Raw genomic sequence first — 18,995 nt, forward strand, 5'->3', positions numbered from 1 at the left:
ATAGAAACAATCTCAGAAAACTGCAGTTACTAGCATTATCAGGCAGAGACTATGCAAAGGAGATAAAAGATTCTGGCAGAGAACTAGAAACTTAAAAAAAAAAAAAAGACAAGATGATTTGAAAAATAACCAAACAGCAATGTAAAATTGAAAAAAAAAATAACAAAAGTAAAGAGTTCAGTAGACGAGTTTAACAGCTGACTAAACACGGTTAAAAGGAGAAGTGATGAACTGGGCAGTAGGATAGAAGGAAACATCAGAATGAATCACGAAGAGACAAAAGAATAGAAAATGCTGCGAGAGAATAAGAGATATGGAAGATAAAGTGAAGACTGAAGTTCTAGAAGAAGAGAGAGACGATAAGGCAGCAGCAATATTTGAAGAGAAAAATAGTTGAGAAATTGCCAAAATTGACTAAAAATATCAAGCCACAGATTCCAAAACCCCTGGGAACCCCAAGCAGGATAAATAAAAAGAAAGCCACACCTAGGTACATCACATTAAATAGATGAAAACCAAAGATGAAGAGAAGAAAATGTTAAAAGCAGCTAACATTACTTGGAAAAAAAAATGAATAGACCATTAGCTTACTTCTTGACAGAAACAATAGTAGCTAGAAATTAGTAGAATTTAAATATCTTTAAAGTGTTGAGAGAAAACCTAGAATTCCATACCCAGTGAAAACAGCCTGTGATAATAATAGTGAAATTAAGACATTTTCAGGATTCTTCACCAGCAGTAGATACTAAGGGAGTGTTTTTTAAGCAGAAGGAAAATGATTTTAAATGACAGGTTATAGATGTAAGAAGAAATGAAGAACAATACAAAGGCTAATTTGAAGAATCCAAATGAATTAGACTATACAAAATAACATAACAATGTCCACTGGGGATTTAAAATTTTTAAACATAGAACAAGTATGTATAAGTCAGAAGGGAGGGGTGAATGAAATTAAAATGATCTGCGATCCTTATATTACTGTGGAAGAAGATAAAAATACCAATTAATTAGACTTTGATAAGTCAAAGATACATATTTTTGTCTAGGATAACCTCTAAGAGAGTAGTAAAAGTAGTATATAACTTCCAAGGTAATGGAGAGGAATATAGAATATTTGACCACACCAAAACAAGCAAGAGAGGAGGACAAAAAGAACACAGGACATGTGGGAAAAATAAAAACAATAAGATGGTAGACTTAAATCCAAATATATCAGTAATTACATCAAATGCCAATGGATAAAATACTTCAAATAAAGTGAAACCTGGGTGACGCAGTCGTTAGGCATCTGCCTTCGGCTCAGGGCGTGATCCCGGCATTCTGGGATCGAGCCCCACATCAGGCTTCTCCGCTGGGAGCCTGCTTCTTCCTCTCCCACTCCCCCTGCTTGTGTTCCCTCTCTCGCTGGCTGTCTCTCTCTGTCAAATAAATAAAACCTTAAAAAAAAAAAAAGAATGTTGAAAAGGTGGAAAATATGTAAATATTAATCAAAATTATATTGATATTAATAGTATATATTAATATTAAATTATATTTTAGGGCAAAATACATTACTATAGCTCAAAAAGATACATCATAATAAAAAATTCAATTCACAAGGAAGACAGAGTGATTATAAAACTTGTATACATCTTATAATGTAGCTTTAAAAATAGGAAGGCAAGGGGAGCTTGGGTGGCTCAGTCCATTAAGCGTCCACTTCTTGATTTCAGTGCAGATCATGACCTCAGGGTCCTGAGACCAAGCCCTGTGTCAGGCTCTGTGCTCAGCAAGGAGTCTGCTTGAGATTCTCTCTCTCCCTCTCACTCTACCCCTCCCCCTCCTCCCTCTCTCTCCCTCTCTCTCTCACATAAATAAATAAAATCTTTTTTTAAAATATGAAGCTAAGATTGATAAAACCACAGGATGAAGTGAGCAGATAAATGACTCAGGATACAGATTATTAGAACATGATTAGCAAAAGACTTAACGGACATATATAGAATACTGCACCCAACAATTACAGAATTTGAGTTCCTCAAAAATGTATCACTCTCTACCTTCCAAGAAAATAATAGGTTTGAAATTCTCCACCTCATTTTATGTTAGGTGTGGCCATAGGACTTGTTTTGGTCAAGGAAATGTGAACAGAGATAGCTTCCAGGTGCTAGTGTATTAGTAAACGTATTCCCTTCTCCTTCCTGAAAGTGGTGGTCTGGAGTTCCTTGACCTCCTTGAGCTCTGGGTCCTTAATTAAGGATGATATGGAGCAGACCTCCCCAACCAACCTGAAAAGGGACAGGTTGATTTTCATTAATGAGAAATAAACCTTTTTTATTTTAAGTTACCGGCATTTGGGATTAATTATAACCACAGTATAACTTAGTCCATCCTGACCAAACAGGTATAAAAAATGGAGGACTGTTTTTCAGGCGCAGAGGTGAGCCTATCTTGAAAGAGTATGGCATGGTGAATTCCCAGGAATCCACTATGGCCGAAGCTCCAGGGCAGTGGGGGTGGGAACAAGGCTGGTAAGGGAGAGCAGCTCCCAAGAAGAGTGCTAAGTAGATTAGCTGGAGGCAAGTTTGGAAGGGCTTTGGATTTAACAATAAGGAATGGATACTGTCCTGGAAGTTGAAGGATCTCCACAAGTTGGTGACTGGTTGAATATTGCTAGTAATGGAGATAATAAACTGGAGAGAATCTAATTGATGTGAAAGGAGGAAATCAGGTAGAGGGCTAATCTCAGTGAACACATTCCAGGATTATTTTTCCACTTCCCACAGGTAGCCATTATCAGAATTTGGTGACAATTTCTCCAGTACTTGCATGCACACGCAAACACACACATAAACCAATTTAAAAACATAAATCACACCAATCATACTCTACCTGCTATTCCAAAATTTTTTCCCAGTTACTAATATCTTCATGGTTATTTTCTGTGTCATCTTTCTTTCCTTTCTTTTTTTTTTTTTGGACGCTACTGTATGGCTGTGTTAGAATCATGTAAGCATTCCCTTACTGACAGATATTTAGGTTTTTTCCCCTATTATAAACAATGCCTCAGTGCCCATCTTGCTAACAATGTCCATACCTTGTTATCTCTTCTTTTTACAGACAGTAAGACCAATTCTGCCACTATTTGAAAGGTGAAAATTTTAGGCTGGGTCACAGGAACACAATCAGGCTGGCCATTTGAGGTGACAATTTTGGTTAAGGGGGTACATGATATGCCTCAAATATACTCAGAACAGGGTCTCGAGCACAGTGAGCACTCAATATTTGTTGAATGAATGTACAAATGAGCCCACATCCACTGCAGATGTGTGTGGGGCCTGCCCTGCCCTCATCCATAACAGAATTTCTCAGCCTCAGTGCTCCTGACTTTGGAGGCTACATTTTGTTGTGGGGGCTGTCCTATACATTGTAGAATGTTTAGCAGTGCCCCTGGTCTCTACCCTCTAGATGCCACTAGCACTGCCCCAGTTGCGGCAACCAACTCTGTCTGCAGAAATTGCCAAATGTCCCCTGGGAAATAAATCACTCCCAGTTGAGAACCACTGATTTATAACATGGGTTGTACTTGTGTAAAGGCAAAGGCCCTTTCTAAAAACAACCTACTCTATAAAGGCTGATCCTCCTTCTCCCAATCCTGCCATACTACCAGGGCCCTTCCTCCTGGGTTCTCAGAGTCCTTTCATAGAGAGTCTTCGTTGTTCTTGGTTCAGACATCATTTCCCTAGGGCCACCTTCCCTGACATCTCCTTCATGAAATGGGTCGATCCTCATTATTTTTTGTCAGTCCCCATTCTACATTCTCTACTCACCAAAATGCCCCTCCTTAGTAGTTCTTACAAAATTGAATTTTAGAGTTATTTGAGTAATTATTAAATTAAGTTGTTTGCCTCACTCAGCTTGCTAGAGGTAGCCACAAGTAAGAATCTGGAATGTAACATGTCAATGTTTGCTCATCATGTTTCTATCTAGTGCCGGAAATAATGCCTGACATACAGTAGGTGCTCAATTCTATTGGACGGAGAGACAACAGTCTGTTATCCTTCAGCCGTGGCCAGCTCAGAGTACAACAACCTTCGACCATTTGTGTTCCTGTGCCTCCTGAAACAATTCTGAAACAATTCTGAAAACCGACGTTCCCTATAACTACATTTTAAAGTTGATATGTTACATGTTCATCATGAGGTTCATTTGGCTTCAAGATAATAATTACCAGCATAATGTAAATATTGGAAATGAAAAATTAAACTGTGACATCATTCTTTAAATAATACCTATTAATCTGTTATTATTTCTAATATTCCCTATGATTTGCCTTCACAGTGCTTTCCTTCAAAATCAAGGAATAGAAGAAACGCGTTTTGTTAAATACAAAAAATGCCTTAATTAATCATGAAAGGAAACTGAATTAAATTAGTAAAGGAAGTTTCCAGTTTGGGGAACCTGGACCTGGAGATTTTTATATTTGGCGCAACTGCCCCTTAGTAAGATTCGTGGAGTGAGGGGTATGCTTCCCAGAAAGGGAAGGATTATTACCAACACAGAGAGTGCCTAGAGAAACTGAGCATCTGGAAGCCAATTCTCTAAAAATAATCCTTGGTGACCCCCTTGTAAAGTTTTGACCACCATCCTGGGAGGAATGAAGCAGAGTGGCCCGAAGGGGGCAGTGTTGGACAAGCTGACGGACTCCATCTCTGGCACTCTCCCTCAGGGCAGCGGAGAGAAAAGGCCAATTCCGACTAGATGCAGTGGGGAGCCCGGGTGGGGGCGGCCCAGCCCAGTTCTCTCCTGCGTGCATGTGTTCCACACCCTGAATTATTCATAGGAGACCGGCTCCCAGGAGAATGGAGGCTAGAAACCCTCCATCGTGTATCTACAATCAGGGCCTGGGACTGTAAACAGATGAAAACCTCTTTCTCTCTCCTTCAAGAACTGGGTTTAGGAAAGAAATTGAGGAGTGAAGTCATGCCTGAATCAACTGTGAGGATTTTTTATTTTCCTCTTAGGAAATGAAAACAATACTGAAATCTCAGTAATTTACAGCTTCAGCAGACAGTAAGCAAAGTGGCCAAAAGCTGCTGCTCTGGAATTAGACAGATGAGGGCTCGGATCTCTCCTCGGCAAGCCCACCTTTCCCAGCCTCTCCTCTCGGGCCATCCCATGGGAACCACATTTCCTTCCACAGAGGGCCGCCGTGAGGAGAAATGAGCCCGTGCAGGGAGAGGGCTCGGCACATGAATGGCATGTAGCAAGAGCTTAATAAGGACCAGTGATGATTGTGAAGATGATGATACAGCATTTGTCAGGCATGAGTGTTTCAAAACTTTCCATTCATGTCTGAAGAGGAAAAATCAGAGGTGAAAAACCAAGCCATTAAAACGTTTTAAGTTTTATAAGCCTAGGAGTTAGAAGCAGAAACAGCTGGATTGGGGGAGCTGGGAATCAGGGTGCTTCAATGTTACAGGCTTGCTCTGTTTCTGCACTTTGCTCCTGACCACCTCCCAGGCTTGAAAGTCCCACCCCAGTACTGATAAGAGGGTCTCTATGTCTAACTTAGTGTGTATGTGACAGCCATATCTATGTTGACTGTATGACAAGTCCACGAAGCCTCAGACAGAAAAGTAATGGCATTGCTCATTATATTTATCCTCTGTGAAACCTCAAAGTGTGGGGGTAAAGTAGTTGACCTAAAATTAGTAACTGGGACTAATTGCTGGGATATATGAAAAGTCAGGTTCAGAGTAAGACCCCCAGAGTTCTGCCTTATACAGGGAAAGGTAACAGGGACTAGTTCAGAGAGAGGCATGGAGACAACTTGGATAAGATATCGGTCCTTTCACCTGGCAGCTGTCCAGCCCCCAAATAGCTTTTGTGGCCAGTCCAAAAATAAGATCACATGAGAGGGGAGAAATAAATACGCAAGTGCTTGTCCTTGGGCTTTCTGCGGGTACACCAGCATCAGCCGCACTGGTGGGGGCCCAGAGAGGGTGGTCTCCCAGTATACTCCGCTGCGTCCCTCTTCAGGCTCTCCGGGGCTAGGAAAACAACCTGTATCAGGGCGGGTGTGGTGTGTGCTTTGCACTCAGCCCTTCTCTTAGGACTCCCTTGAGCTCCATTCACACCAGAGAGGGAGCAGGAAAGAGAGGACGAGTGAGCGGAACCAACAGCCTCAACTCCAGGGGAATGAGGGCATCGCCTCCTTTTGGTGAAGGACACTCCCTTCTGATGGAGAATGGGAACTCCCTTCCTCCCACAGTGGCCTGCCTGCAGCGCTCCTGCTAGCTCGGTGTGGACACTGTAGGCTGCTGCAGCTGCGTCACCCCGGAAAGAAAGTGCCTCAGAGCCAAAGCAAAGAGGTGAGTGCATCCCTTCCTCCGAGGGGCTCATTACTGCAGATGTTATGCTTGGCTTCATGCTCCTGTCCAGCACGAACGCTCTCCCCTGCCCTGCTTCTGCCTCTTCTCCTCCCTGATCTGGGACCATCGCAGGCTGGAGTCTCCATGATGGATGCTAGCTTCAAATACCTGTACTCTCTTCTCTCATTTAAGGCCAATTTGCTCCCAGAAAGAACTGGCTAGGACTAGTTCTTAGCGGGGAAGCAGGAAATGATTCCCACCAAGTGAATTATCTTTGCTGAGATCCAAGAAGATGTTTTCCAAGAAATCATTAGACAAATCCCATTATACTAGAGTTAATGCTTAGTTTTAAAAAGCCCTGAATGAAATAGGAAATAAAGGACGCCAGCTTATTCCTTATTATTGGGCAAAAGGGAAAAAACACACATGGGATGTGCAGAGCTTCCTCTCCCCTCAGCCCTTCCACACCTCGTCCTGACTTCTTATAACCCTGCAAAATATACTTAACAGATCCAAGAACTCATTTCTTTGGTTGAGAACAAGACGAATGACACAGAGGGTTTGGGGAGAGTTGTTCTGTAGCAGTCACAGGAAAAAGAAGACAAATTACGCAGAGTCTTGGTTTCCCTTCCCAAGCACATGACAGGCACCTATGCCCGTTTGGGGATGTGTGCAGATCACTACCACTCTCACATGCCTAACGCTAATCCAATTACAGACTCCCCCCTTGACTATGGACCACAGATATCTATGCTAAGAAGTCAACAAAATGCGGGTGGGAGCAAGATAACTACACCAATGAATCAGGATGCTTTTAGTGACACTAGACTGGAACCCAGTTTGAAGAGACTTGGGCCAAAACAAGGAAATGTGTTTCCTCCTGTAAGTAAAAAGGCTTTGGCATGGTGGGATCTAGGGGCCCAGACGATGGCATCCTGACTCCGTCTCTCTCCATTTCTTGGCTCTGCAGCCCTGGGTCATTCTGTCCCGATGGCGGTGGTGAGATGGCCACCAGAGGCTCCAGGCTGATGCCCTCCTGGTACGGCCACCCTAGAAGAACAGGCGCTTCCCATTCCCGAGAGTCTAGAGTCACATCTCACTGAACCAGTGTGGGCCTTGTGCCCATCCCTGCCATGGGGGTGTAGTCATCCCCACCCAAAACCACATGGACTGAAAGCAACGAAGGGCTGGGTCCCCAGAGATAACCAGGGTGCTAGTCCTAGGAGAGGGGCCTGGATACAGGACAGCCACGGTCAATGCTGGCCACTCCATGTTGCTCTTTCTGTGATGGTCTGGATTAAGAGTTCAAGCTCCTCCAGCATAACTCCTGCCCCTCTCTTACAGTGCACATGAATTAGTGACAGAGAGTCTCATAATAAGGATAATTATTTGAAGTGACTAAAAGACCCCATGCATCTCATTCCTAGAGACCCCAGACTGTGGAGAAGCCACCAGAAGGCTTGTCTCTGGCTCAGTCCCTGGACAACTCACCACGCCGAGACCCACCCAGGCCCCCAACGTGCCTGTGCACACAAGGATCTCCCCTTCCCCCTCCCCCACCCCGGCCCACTTGTGTCCCCCTCTGCTCCACTGATGTGAACCCATCTTGCCTTTCAAGGGCCAGCCACAGTGCTGCCTCCCCTCTGAGGCCGTCCTGGGCCCGTCCAGCCTTTCTGCTCTCTCCCACCCTGAATCTAGACAGCAATGATGGCCACTAGTATGGTTTACTGTACCTTACTTTCTCTCCCAGCTTGTATTTTACATTCCTGGGGGGAATTAGATTACATCCCTAGCTCTCTCTGTGGTGTCTGATACATAGCAGGTGCCCAATTAAGTAACCGATAGGAATCCAGCCTCCCTGAATACCTGAGAGAGGATGACTCGGTGACCTGAAGTCCTATATTTTTATCTTAAAAGTAATATGGTAACTATAGCAGACATAGATTGAGCTTGAACTCTGTGCTGCCCTCATGAGCATTATCTCAGGTAACCCTCACCATGACTCTACAAGTACTGCCATTATCCCCATTTAACGTATGGGGAAACCGAGTCTCAGAAACTGAGTCACTTGTCCCATATCATACAGCTAGTAAGCGGTGACATGGGAGTTGGAACCCATGCACGCCTGCCATCTCATTTCCTATTAAACTTGTCACTGACATGTTTATCAGGGGAGCTTCGGGCTGCCTGATTTTAAAGACCAAGGAACACCGGTGACTGGCCAAAGGGCATGAGTCAGCTTGGATATTTTGGACCCATCCTCTGCCAGTGGGGCTCCCAGTGCCTTTATAGGGGGGTCCTTCTTAGACTGTATCCAGGGCTGAGGAGACACTCACCTACCCCAAAGCCAAAAAGAAAGTCAGGGGCACATGGATTTCCTTAAATAAGATACCTCTGGGGCTCTGCAGAGAGTGAGGTACTTTTTCTATTAAATTTCAGGAAATGTTAGCTGGAAAGTGGGCTTTAGAATTTAAGCTTGCACTTCTGGCCGCCCATCACTACGTAGGTGGCCCTGACATTTCCACCTTCAGAAGGTAGCTTGCAGGATCTGGAAAGCAACCAAATTCTGATCTCAAAGGAAACCAAAATCTTGAGAAAATGGTGAGTATTTTTTGTACTGCCTGTGCCTCAAGCATCCAGCCGCTGGCCTTTTGTCTGATGCTGTCACCTGTGGGGTCACCAAAGCACTTGCTTTGAGGGTATGTGGTTTCCTTGATGCACACTGACCTATTCATATGGGTTAGCATCTTGTCAAGAGCAGAGCCTCCTGGGCTGATGTCATTAATCCTCACAACATCCCATGGGAGGGTCGGAGAGCGAGCGCTCTCACAACTGAGGCACGGCGAGACTGCGTCAGGTCCCAGATTACACAGAGGCCGAGAGGGGCCTGGACTGGGGCTAGCAGAGCTCTGAGGCCTCAGGGTCCAAGCCTGCTCATTTCTCAAGTTCATTGTAGAAAACCGTTAAAGACAAAAGAATTACACATAGGCTAAGTAAAATTCTTTAGCTAAGTCTTTAAGAGAACCACTGTTAGACCCAACAGAAATGAAACTATACGTTCACACAAAAACTACACACATCTCTACACAAATAGCCACAGCAGCATTATTCGTTATGGCCTGAACAAGGAAACAAGCCCCATGGCCGCGAGCTGAGGAATGGCTACGTAAAATGTGGCGTGTCCCTACAATGAAATACTACTCAGCAAGAACTAGGAATCAACTTCCGATGCATGCTAGAACACTGATGAGCCTCGAAGACATTATGCTTTTCAAGGGGAAAAAGCCCATACTGCAGGACTCCATTTCTATGAAATGGCCCAAACAGGCAATTCTCTAGAGACAGAAAGCAGATAAGTGGCTGCCCAGGCCTGGCAGGAAGGGGGAATGGGGAGTGATTGCTACTGTGTATGGGGTTGCTTTTACAGGATGACAAAAATGTTCTAAAATTAGTGGTGATGGTTGCACAACCATATGAATACACTGAAACCACTTAACTGTTTACTTTAAATGGGTGAACTGTATGGCATGTGAATTCTATCTCAAGCTTGTTTCAAAACCCAAGCCATGGCAAATGAAATAATGAACCCAGTGACAGGGCTTCAGTGAAGGATGTGGTCTCACCCGTGGGCTCTGATAAGCTCAGGTCATCTCCCGCAGAGCCCGGCCACAGGTCACCCCGACTATCCAAGGGGCAGGAACATAGATGGAAAAGACGGGATCCTTTGATTTCTCCACAGAGACTACATGAGGAGGAGTTCTGACCCCCTCCTTCCTGTGTAGATTATTTACAATTGTATGGATTCGATGTCACTATTCTGTCTTCATTTCTGGGTTTCAAGTCAGGCTTCAAAAAGCATTCTCCGTTCTAAGATTATAAATCTTGCAGAACTTAACTAATGTTTTCCTCTAAGGTTTGTCTTCTTACATTTAAATACTCAACTGAGGATCCAGGTTGTTTTTGTTTGTTTTGCCAAATAGATAGCCGGTTATTAAATCAGGAGTTTTAAATTTGGGGTTACGATGGACTTGGGATACCTTGTAACTTCCAGGAATTACATATAAAAAAAAATGTGTGTGTGTGTGTGTGTGTGTGTGTGTGTGTGTGTGTGTGTGTGTTCATTTGGGGGGGGTTACAGATCACATTCTCAGGGGTTTTGCGACTCAGAGAAAAACCACTGAACTCTCTACATTTCATAACCTGGGGTCCAGGTAGACTACGCGTGTACGTTCCAGTGCACGAGGCCGAATCCAAGCAAAGAGGACAATTAAACAATTACAGGGGAGGCCTGAGAGATTACTTCTGTGGAAAGTTCTCTGTCACGTGTCTAGCGAGAGTTGCACCACCTTTTGGTTTGACGGTTTACTGAGGCAGAGGACAAGAGGTGACTCTCACGGGCTCTCCCTGGGCTTAGAAAACTTTATGTTTTTATTCCTCTGCTGACAAACCAGCAGAGCTAAATCATTTTGGGGCCCTCTTGTCACAAAGAATTTGAGGAGGCTTATGGTCCTAAATATAAATAAATGGTCAAGTGGAAATGAAAATGCCATGACAAAGAAGGTGGCAGACCCTTTGTGTGTGTGTGTGTGTGTGTGTGTGTGTGTAGATTCATATATTCACATACTAAATATATATGCAACACCCCCTGTGTGCCAGGCATGGTCTAGACTGGGGTTCTCAAAGTGTGGTCCCCAGACCAGCAATTTCACTATCACCTGGATATTTGTTAGATGTGCAGATCTCCAGGCCCACCCCAGACCTCCTGAATTAGAAACTTTGGAGTTGGGGCCCAGCAATCTGTGTCTTAATAAACCCTCCAGGTGATTCTGATTCATATCCATGTTTGAGAACCACTGGTCTAGAGACATCTAGGGATGTAATGGTGAAAAGACCGAGGAAATCCCTGCTTTCCTCATGGAGCTGACATTCCAGTGTGTGTGGTAGGGGAGACAGGACACAAACAAGTAAACAAGTAACTGAATATAATAATGTTCCAATGGCAGTATAGTCTATGAAGGAAAATAAAGCAGGGGGATATGAAGGACAGTGATGGGGGCTGATTTAGAGCCAGTAGTCAGGGAAGACGCAATCTGAAAGGAGATAAGAATGATAAGCTATAGCTGGCAGGGCAAAGAGGGGCAGAAAATAAATGTGTACACTTTAGGTAGAGGGAATAGCAGATGCAAAGGTCCTGAGGCAGGACTACGTTTGGCCTAGACGAGTAGTATGACTGGAACCCAACAGTGAGCAAGGAGTTCGTAGCAGGGTGGACTTAGGGAAGCAGGTGGTAGTAGCAAGCTTATTAGCTTTTGTTCTTAGAACAAGACAAAGGCAACGGACAGTTTTGAACAAATAGGGACATGATCGGATTTACCTTTCAGCAGGATCCTTCTGAAATGAACTATAGAGGGTTAGAGTAGAAGCGGGAAAATCAGTTAGGAGCATACTCCAATAACCCAGGAATACTTGTGCTTGGATGGACTAGACCAATGTGCAAAAATTATTAAGGGAAGATTATTATTAATAAGATTATTAAGGGGAAAATAAACAACAGTGCAAACACTGTGCCTAGTAAATTGTTTTTGAGCATGTTCACATTCAGATGGATGGAGCCAGTTTCCCCCAAAGATTCCAGGAAAAAAAAAAGTTAACAGTAGTTATCTCTGGGGAGAGGAGATTAGTGAGGGTCATTTTATAGCCTTCCGTATGTCATGCATTTTTGTCACATGTGTGAAGCATTACTTTTATTTAAAGGTAAAATATTTTAAAATAAATATTGAAAAATTGAGATCGAGGAAAACATAGAATAGGGAAGGGGTGATCAATATCAGAGAGAGGAAGCCCACCCCACGTGGGTTAGAGTCCTTTCCAAGCACTGGCCCCTGAGGTCGCCGGAGAGGCACACCGACCGTGGGGTGAACTCCTGTTTTTGGATTACGATGGGATCAGGCTATTACCCACTTGAGCACCACCGGGGCCTGTTTCTGTCCTGCAGCTCTGGTGATGTTTGTGGCTTTCGGGTCTCCTAGGGCAACTAATACAATTTCCTGTGAATGTCTGCTGCGTTTCTCTCTGCCCTGTTTGTCAAATCGCTTCCCGACATCCTGGCAGTTGGTTCACCATGAGGCCAGCATGCCCTTCATTTAATTGCATGATTTGGCATAAACAGAAGGAAATACTTTGCTAGGGGAGAGAGTATAATGCAGCATCTGACTTCTCCTGTCAGCTGATTAGGATTTGTCGTGTCCCAACAAGGTCAAATGAAATTAGAAAGAAAATGCAGTGCGTCTGGTGTATGTTCAAATAACTGCATCATTTATGCAAACGGGACAAACGAAGGGGGAAATTTTAAAGCAAATACTGACTAGCAGCCTCAAGCGTCAAGGCACAAGAAGCCACCGCTTATATGTTACGCTTGCAGACGAAGAATATTTACTGGGGGGCATTCTGAGTTCTGCTGATTCTGTCGTGCTCTGGTTCTGCTGTCACACTGGTGAAACTAACCAGTGACGTCTGAGTGTCAGACACACCGAGCACAAAGTAAGTAAAAGCACAGTTATGCCACATGCTACCTTTATCACCTGCTACGGCTCTTAGGAGAGGTTTGGAGCCACTTTCTCTAACAGCAACCGCTCCAGTGCTCCACTGTGAGTCAGTCTCTTAGGATGCGGAAGGAAAAATCTCACCTCCGGAACCAGCCACATTTTAGGTGCGGATGAGTCTGGCGACAGCCACACCTCCGTGGATAAACCTACTAGGCTTCTCCTAGGGTCTCTGTGGGTCCTGCAAATCTGTTATGTTCTTCTCTTCCCAGACCCACCCTCTGCAGTGCCAGGAGGCCCGCATACAGGTTGTAACCATTGCAGAGATGGCTTTACAAGTGGTCCAAGAGCTCTGAGGGAAGAGACGGGTTCTGTTACATGGTCTGTAGAGGATCTGGCATCTAGGGGATGCTTAATGAGCAGCCCCACCAGCTATTATTTGCATAGACTGGTTCCTGGCCCAGAGCTGGAGGGCAAGTCCGAGGCCAGACTTTCAGGCGAGGCAACCCCCAAGTCCCCTCCCATGCTGAATAACAAGCCAGAAAGCATTGACATGATCACGTCCCCTGAGTCAAAACATCCAAATGCATATTATTTAAAAGATAAATCGAGATGCCTGACGTGAAAGTTGAAGTAAATGTGAAATTTGGGAGATGTTAAGGTGACATTTTCGAAAATTCAATATTGAGGGGAATTTTATTTTAGTAAATACTTTAAGGAAACGAGGATTCATTATTTCCCAGTGTTTGGACAGTAACATTGCCAAATACCAGATCTGCAGTAAGGAAATTAGTTTACGTCAATAGCTAGGGATTATATTTACCTAAAAGCTATGTAGGGTTTTGTTTTGTTTTGTTTTGAACAGCATTTCACAACTGGATGTCATGGACAAACAAAACTAAAATAGTGACTTACAGGTGCATTACCTGTTTTCGAGGTGCTTTCACACACTTGGGCCCACTGGATCGTCACAATACGGCTGCCGGCTTGCAGGGGAGATGCGGATAGTGGAGTCTCATTCCTCTCCTGTAGGAAGGAGGGACCAGGGAGCCCTGAGGAGCTGAGCTGCCCAGAAGGGCCAACCAGACCGTGTGGGCAGGTTCAAGGGCATGACCCTGAGCTAGGGACACCTGTTTTTAGTCACGGCAAGGGCTTTAATTAGGGGTACAGCCCGGGTGAGACTCTGAGCTGCATCTCTGTCCTCAGAATTTTTGGTCTGCTAATAAATGGGCTTAATTTCCTAATAGAGTGCTCTTTAACTTTAAAATCTATCATTCCATATGCTGGAAAGTTAACGTGCACACTGGTTGTAGCGTAATACTTCCTCAATATTGAGAAGATGATTGAAATATTTTGACCTCTCTGTGCTTCAGAAGGCCCGTTGGCAATGTGCAGATCCTCAGGAAGATTATTATCTTTTAAAGCATATTATGAGTGCCTTTCAATACGTGGACATGGCAGTTCATGGAGGTTCCAGTTAATAAAATTTGGTGATATCAACTTTTTCTGTACTTTTCAAGTCCCTTTCAGGAGAGCTGCAGCTCACACATTATTAGAGTTAAGTAATGTTTGTGCTTCTAGTTCTCTGTCCCAGGGGATGCCCAGGGGATGTGCTTCTCTGGACCCCTCCCTGCAGAAGGGACAAAAATGGCTCCCTGGATGCTACCTTCAGAACGCATCAGATGCGACATGATGCGTTGGAGAACAGGCTCCCACCTCCACCTTCCAAGGGGAAGTGGAGAACAGAGCCTATTTCTAGTTCTCACAGGTCAATCTGTACCTGTCTATCTGAATCATCAGGTGGGTAGGCTTAGACACACACACACACACACACACACACACACACGCATGCACGCACACACACACACACACCCCTCCCAGGCTCAAATGCCTACATAAGGAGGAGGGACTCTTCATCAGTTATAGGAAACTATTAATCATGTTTCCATTTAGTCTCTTCAAAGATACCTCCTGATCTGTATCCTTTCAATCCAATTTCCAGCTTCACTCCCTACCTTCTAGCCAAAGAGTTATTTGTACAGGCAGCTTCCTCCCTTCCCCACCCTGTCCTGGCCAGTGGCATAAAGATAATGCCCAAGGTCTTTTAGTGAAATCCCCGCCCCTGCAGTTGGGCTCACCTGAGGATTTGTTAGCCTAGCTCTGCAGTGACAGGCTTGATCACTGGTAAGGAAGGACAGAAATGCTCGCTCTGCAGCCCCTTCCAACCCTAGCCGGGATGGCCATTGCCTTGAATGGTTCTGCAACATGCCCTTTGCAAAGCTTGGCTCTAGGAATGGCACAGACAGGCACACACACACTCTGCCACACACAGACACCTACACCCTGTGCAGGGATGCCAGATGACAGAACAGAAAAGGACTCTTTCATCCAGCAGCTTTCTGATTCCAGAGGAGCGTCTCTGAGCCACGACCTGCTGTTTCCCTGGCGACTGAGACTTCCAAATAAACAGGATTCTGTTCAGACAGGCCAGTAGTCCATTCGGCTCAGCCATTTGCCCCAAGACAAACCACGCTAAAATAACACCCAGGGTAGTTGCTGCTGCTGTCTGCTGTCTCTGCCTCTCTTCCCTGCTGGCCAAGAGCTCTGCGTTCCTGGGCCCGCTGCTGGCTGTCAGAACTGGGGGCACGTAGAGCTTTGTGTATGTCCCTGTGGGTGGGGTCTGGGTGGGCTGGTCCCCTCTGCTGATCAACAAGGCCAGAGAGAGACCTAGAGGCTGACATTCTCGGCCCCCTAGCCAGCCTCCCTGCTTCCCACACAGCCCCGCGGGACTGGTAGCCGACTCTGTGGCATGGTGTCTGGAGGCGGACCAGCAACCTGATGTGCATGCCACGGCCCGTCCCCTCTCCCCACACAGAAAGTTCAGAGAGCTGGCGGCGTGGGGCTGCTCGGGAAGCAGTGGCGGCACAGTGACAGTGACATAGAGCAGGCGACACCCGGTGGATTGCCTTTCCCCTTGGACGAAGAGGCACAGTCCTCAGCCTACAAGTTTTTCAGGTAAGAATCTGAGTATGTGTGCTAGGGAACAAAGAGCAGCTTATATGCAGAGCTGAGGGGTGTGTGTGTGCGTGTGTGTGTGTGTGTGTGCATGTCCAAGTGCAAGGACAACAATGACACGGAGGTGGAAAAAGAATTGGGAAAAGTTAAGGCAGTAGGATGTTTTAAGCAGATGCCACAGGAACCAGCTCTCCTGCAAGGGAACACCGGCCGCTCACCTCCGGCCGGGCTTAAACAGGCTGCAGACTGCTCTGGGGGAAGGGCTTGCTCATGGCACCGGCAGGTAAAAATAGCACCTAGAGTTTAGAGACTGTAAAAATAATCACGCACCATGCTGCCCAGCACCTTCCTCCCTCCACTGACAGGCTGGTGAGGACTGGAGGGGGCAGAATGTTCTCCTTTACTCAAGTGCTGGATGTGGCCCTTTGGGTTCAGGAGAAGCCAAAATCTGGGGCTTTAGTGAGTCTGGCTGGCACACTGCCCCTCTTGGGGAGCCTGGACATTCAGCTGCCTCAGGAAGTCTGTTCCCTGGGGGTGGGGGGGGCACCTCAGATTTTATCAACATTTGGGTACGAGAGTCAGGCTGAAATACTGGATTAGCTGAATGTGATAGGATAGGCTGGTATTCTGACGGCCCACCCAGCCACCTGTATTATTCCTTACCTTCCTTCTGATCTTCTTTGAAAATCACAGCCTCCTCTCTGTACCCTTGCAGACAGGCACCCGCAGAGAAGGCTAGAGAATGGCTAGCCACACCCACATCACGATTACATGCCCAAAGTATGCGAGGCTTCTAGAGAGGAGCACTTGACAAATTCAGACCTCCAGGTCTGGGGTGGAATTCAGGCATTCAATCAAGGCTCCATTTTTCAGAGACCCTAGAGGAACCCACCTTATCTGGGTACTTGGGTCCAAGAGCCCCCTCTGTGACTCGGCAGAATGCAAACACTCTGTGCTTTCTCCAGCTGTTTCAATCCACCCCCACTCTTCTGCATTCTTTTCTGCTTGGGCACTTTCCCTTTCATTCCCTACAGGGATGTGATTGTTGATGATTTAGCTCTCCGCACACCAGTGGGAGACACAAGCCTCCGGCAGAGGACAAGCCGGGTGCTGCGTGGGGCTCAGCCAGCCTGATGGGGACAAAGGGTTGACAAGAAATGAGCCTGGCTTTGCAAAGCGGTGTCCAGTGAAGCCCTGGCCAGCCGGGTACTGGGGCTGTCTGGGTGAATGAGTGTGGATTTTGGTGGAGACTGTGATTCACAGTCACAAATTCCCTTTTCCTTTGTTTTCTTTGTGTTGGTCATTGAGGGCTTCCAAGGAAAGTCCCCTTTTGAGATTGTGTATCTGACAGCAAGATCATCCAATTGCTGCCGAGCGTGGCTGGTGAACACTGGACACTTTCTTCTGTTGACCCTGCCTTTTTTAGTATGAGTAAATGGATCTGCAAATGAGGTACTTCATCAAAAGCGAAGTTAATACACAAAAAATTAAGGGAGGAAACACTGAGTTTCTTGCGAACTGCCTCCAAGTCTGGTGTGCAGACATACATGTATGGCTGGCCTGATCGCAAACAGGACTTGCGGAGGCACTGTCTGCTTGGGTCGATGGGGTGACATCACAGGCCAGTAGCGTCAACTGTGATGATTGTACTTGCAGTGGTGACAGGAGACGGACATCACATGCTCATCTACCCTTAGTTAAGGGATGCCTGATCCCAGGACAGAGGGTGCGCTCAGGGGCTCTGCTGACACGCATTCTGCGGCTCCTGAGCCAATGAGGGAGGATCATGGCGTACCAGGCCTGCTGCGCCGGCTGCTAGCAATGCGGGGTGGTGCAGAGGGGAAGGCACACCCCTTCCGCTTCATCAAATAGGTGTTGCTTGGCGAATGCAATACTCCTTGATCTAAGCTACTAGAAAAATAATCTGCAGTCATTTGTGCCACAGACATACCCTGTTTTAGGTAAATCTAACACCTACACATGACCCAAATTACAGGCAAATGAGTTCTTTTCCTTAAAAAAGGATCCGCTAATCAACAAACGTTCACCAGGTACTGACAAGGTGTCCCATCTCAAGGTACCACTGGGTCAAGCCCACTCAACCACAGGGAAGGGAGGGCACCTACCTGGCTGGGCAGGTAACAGAGAATGGGCCTGGGCCGACAGGATGTCCAACTCAGCTGCGAGGCAGAAGCCAAGGACAAGCATCTGGGCCAGTGGCCTAGAGGGAGAGAAGAGGGAGGAAGGCAACAGTAATTGTCTGATTCCTAAATATCACTACTTAAGAGAGGCAGCCTAACATAGTGGCCAAGCACATAGATTCTGCAGCTGAGCTCCCTGGGGTTTGAATTCAGACTGTGCCATTTATCAGTCCCATGGCCTTGTGCCAAATTGCACCATCTGTAAAATGGGGTAATAAAGTACCATCCTTGTTGCTGAAAGGATTAAATGAGTCATGCTCTTAGCACAGTGCCTGGCTTATAGCAAGTATTATGTGAGTATCTGCTATTACTATTACTGAAATGTGGGTCTGAAAAGGCTGTCCACGAGTCCATTTGTTCCGAAGTCCAAAGTGAGACTCTCTGAGTGACCACTAAGGCCACCTTTGGGGCAGCATGGAGGTGCTTTGGCTCTGGTGTGGAGTTTTGCTTGCATCTTGGAGCATTCAGAAATCGGAGGGCTTCTCTGCTGGTTGCTAGTGTTTCCTGAGCCCTTACTGCGCCAGGTACTCCGCCTGGCTTTACGCACAGGTGCTCAAGGCCACCTCTCCAACTTTGTCCAAGGAGCGCTAACGAGGGGGCAGGTGTGAGAGGCACGCCCTCCTTGCGCCAGGGCGATGTAGATGTAGCTGCTCCTTCAGACAAGACTCATCTCTGTCTCTTCAGGATCTGTGGTTTGCAAACTTTCACACGCATAAGAATCACTGGCGAGCTTGTGTAAAAAATCAGGTACCCAGGTCCTGCCCACAGAAGTCCTGATTTAGCCAGGCTCCCGAGGGCCCCAGGAGTCTGCATATCCTGGGTGGGGCCCAGGTGATTCTGACTTTGGTCCACAGGCCACAGCTGAAATCTGACCATGGCTCTGG

General features: G+C 46.1%; 1 protein-coding gene and 1 long non-coding RNA gene across 5 annotated transcripts in view; one reads left to right on the top strand and one right to left on the bottom strand.

Moving 5' to 3' along the window:
• Window positions 1–18,995, bottom strand: part of LOC103663711 — a 332,830-nt gene that overhangs the window by 51,993 nt on the left and 261,842 nt on the right. Inside the window, exons 5-6 of the long non-coding RNA XR_005832503.1 lie at window positions 18,037–18,131; window positions 13,822–13,921 (exon numbers count right to left, since the gene is read on the bottom strand). This is a non-coding gene — a long non-coding RNA (uncharacterized LOC103663711). The remainder of the gene's footprint in view (window positions 1–13,821; window positions 13,922–18,036; window positions 18,132–18,995) is intronic.
• The window catches only part of FGF1 (fibroblast growth factor 1), a 93,838-nt gene continuing 81,049 nt past the window's right edge, over window positions 6,207–18,995 (top strand). For 2 of the 4 annotated variants that reach the window (XM_008691453.2, XM_040622291.1), the window contains exon 1: window positions 15,852–15,910. The gene's annotated coding sequence lies outside the window, so the exon portion shown is untranslated. Of the gene's footprint in view, window positions 6,354–15,462; window positions 15,555–15,770; window positions 15,911–18,995 lie in introns of those variants that run through there. The other 2 variants (XM_008691454.2, XM_008691455.2) reach the window with 2 other exon arrangements.

This window comes from Ursus maritimus, unplaced genomic scaffold (genome assembly GCF_017311325.1).
Source record: "Ursus maritimus isolate PB19 unplaced genomic scaffold, ASM1731132v1 scaffold_5, whole genome shotgun sequence".
In the NCBI taxonomy this organism is placed as follows: Eukaryota; Metazoa; Chordata; class Mammalia; order Carnivora; family Ursidae; genus Ursus; species Ursus maritimus.